Source organism: Gossypium hirsutum, chromosome A09, assembly GCF_007990345.1.
Source record: "Gossypium hirsutum isolate 1008001.06 chromosome A09, Gossypium_hirsutum_v2.1, whole genome shotgun sequence".
Classification (NCBI taxonomy): Eukaryota; Viridiplantae; Streptophyta; class Magnoliopsida; order Malvales; family Malvaceae; genus Gossypium; species Gossypium hirsutum.
The window spans coordinates 47,618,856-47,621,727 of NC_053432.1; the positions used below are offsets into that span (position 1 = coordinate 47,618,856).

The 2,872-nt window shown below is 40.0% G+C and overlaps 1 non-coding gene across 1 annotated transcript; it reads left to right on the plus strand.

Moving 5' to 3' along the window:
- The first annotated feature begins 2,267 nt into the window (after positions 1-2,267).
- LOC121206806 (small nucleolar RNA R71) lies at positions 2,268-2,374 on the plus strand. The gene has a single exon (XR_005901978.1). It is a non-coding gene; the product is annotated as a small nucleolar RNA R71 (small nucleolar RNA).
- Positions 2,375-2,872: the final 498 nt, after the last annotated feature.

Here is a 2,872-nt window from a genome sequence, read left to right on the forward strand (position 1 = left end):
TTGGCAGTTTCACCCACGGCCTTATCACACGGCCATGGCGAAAAAAAATTTACCCTATTTTCACACGGCCGTATTGAACAGCCGTGTCTCCTCCTGTAGTATGTGGACGGCCTAAGGCACGCCCGTGTGCCTGGCCATGTGGATGGGAAAACCCTGTGTTTCAAGACTCAGTTAGTAGGTTAAATGTGAAAAACTAGAATTTAAATAAATCATTACTATCAGTGCTCGGTTTACCTCCTGAATAACGCTTATTTATAGTCTAAGCTTGACTTACTTCTCTGATGTGTAATCATGGTGGCTCAAGGAGTTTACACTCCTCATCCTTGCTATCAACTTTATCAATATAAGGTTTAAGACGAGTATTATTTACCTTAAAAGTTCTGAATTTGGGGTGAATTACGTCGACTGTACCATATGGGAAAATACTGAGTACCGTGAGAGGAATTTCTTTATTAGGTTCAGAAGTGGTAATGCGAGGGTCTGCTGCATCTAGTAGTACTTTGTCTCCAACCTTAAGTTGATTTGGTGATGTATTGAGCTCGTCCTAGCTTGGTTTCAGTTTATCGGGTGTTCTTGGTTTCTGTGTCCGCCATTCATCTAGTTCTTCGATTTGTAGCCTTAAGTCTTCACAGATAGGTCCTTTGTTGTTGCTTGAACATGGCTCGTGTAGGTTCTTCGCACTTATTTCGTGTAAAGTAGGTTGCACCACATGGTCAGTTTTAGTAGAATGATTTATACAACCCCCTTCAATTTTCGATGTGTTACTCGAATTACGAGCTTAAAGGGTGATTGTTTTGTCTCCCACACGAAGTGTGAGTTCACGTATGCCAACATCAGTTATTGTTCCAGCGATTGCTAAAAAGGGCCACCCTAAAATTAAAGGAACGTTACTATCCTCTTCTACGTCTAGAACAACGAAATCAATTGGGAATATAAATTTGTCAATTTTAATGACTACATCTTCAATAATCCCCCTAGGAAATCAGATTGTTTTATCGGCTAATTGAATACTAATCCTAGTTTGTTTAGGTTTCCCAAGACCTATTTGTTTAAACATTTTGTAAGGCATGACATTGATACTAGCCCCTAAATCAGACAAAGCATTATTTATGTCTAGGCTACCAGTTAAATAGGGAATCGTAAAAATCACTGGATCTTTTAATTTGTTGGCCAGCTTATTCTGTAGTATGGCTAAGCAAACTGCATTTAGTTCCACATGCGACGCCTCATCGAACTTCTGCTTATTTGTTAAAAGCTCATTTAAGAATTTGACTGCATTTGGCATCTGCGAAAGAGCTTTAATAAACGGTAAGTTAATATGTAACTTCTTTAATAATTTAAGGAATTTACCGAATTGTTCTTCTGTGCGGTCTTTCCTTGCCACGATTGGGTATGGCACATGAGGTTTGTACTCTTTAGTTACCGGTTTCTGGTCGTTGTGATCCACCTCACCCCTACCTTTACTTACCACAGTTTCTTGCCTCTGTTCTGGTTCAGGTGCAACTAACCCTTCCTCATCTTGAATGGTAATTGCATTGATTTGCTCCCTTGGGTTAGATTCAGTGTTACTCGGTAGGCTACCTTATGGTCATTCAGATATCAATTTAGCGAGCTGACCTATCTGAGTTTCGAGCCCTTGGTTCGACATTTGTTGATTTGTAAGTGCTGTCTCGATATTCTGAGAACGAGTTTCTGACACCAAGATGAATTTTGTTAGCATCTCCTCAAGGTTCAGCTTTTTCTCTTGTTTGTAGGGTGGTTGTTGGAAGCCTGGAGGTGGTGGTGGTCGCCGATTTCCTTAGCCTCCCCATGAGAAATTTAGGTGGTTCCTCCAACCTGCATTGTAAGTATTACTATAAGGATTATTTTGAGATCGAGGATTATTACCCATGTAATTTAACTGCTCGTTCTCCATGTTGTGGCCATAGGGTTGGTAATCTGGATTGCTCGATCCACCTCCACTTACTTCGTACTGCATTACTGGGTGAACCTGTGAAGAACTAAGAAAACCGTCAATTTTCTTATTCAAGAGTTCTACCTGATTAGAGAGCATGGTGACCGAATCGACGTTATAAATGCCGGCTGCTTTTGTTGGCTTTGTCCTCATGACTTGCCACTGATAATTATTCAGTGACATCTCTTCTATAAATTCATAAGCATCTTCAGGTGTCTTATTATTGATAGTCCCACTAGCGGCTGCGTCAACCACTTTTCGAGTCGAAGGATTCAGGACATTATGAAACGTTTGAACCTGTTGCCAGAGTGGTAACCCCTGGTGAGGGCATCTTCTCAAGAGGTCCTTGTATCTCTCCCATGCATCGTTGAGTGTTACTAAATCCATCTACACAAAAGAAGAGATATTATTACGTAATTTAGCCGTTTTAGTTGGCGAAAAATATTTTAATAAAAACTTTTCAATCATTTGTTCCCAAGTAGTGATTGACCCTCGTGGTAACGAATTCAACCATATTTAGCTTTGTTTCTCAATGAAAAAGGGAATAACCGAGGGCGAAAGGCATCATTAGAAATGCCATTAATTTTAAATGTATCACATAGTTCCAAAAAGTTTGCCAAGTGAGCGTTGGGATCTTCGTCCTGCAAACCATCAAACTGAACAAATTGCTGTATCATCTGAATTTTGTTAGGTTTCATTTGAAGCTACAGTAGGTCTAACTATGCTCGATTTAGTTCCTATTAAAGAAGGTTTAGTATAATCATACATAGTACATGGAGCAGGATTCTAATTAGCAGCAATCGCAGAAGGTAGCGGATTTTCTTGGTTTTCATCCATCTCTTCGGTTGTGGTTGAAGTATCGTCCTCTTGCTCTTCCCCTGTGTATCGTAAGCTTCGCCTTATTTCTCTTCAGTTTCT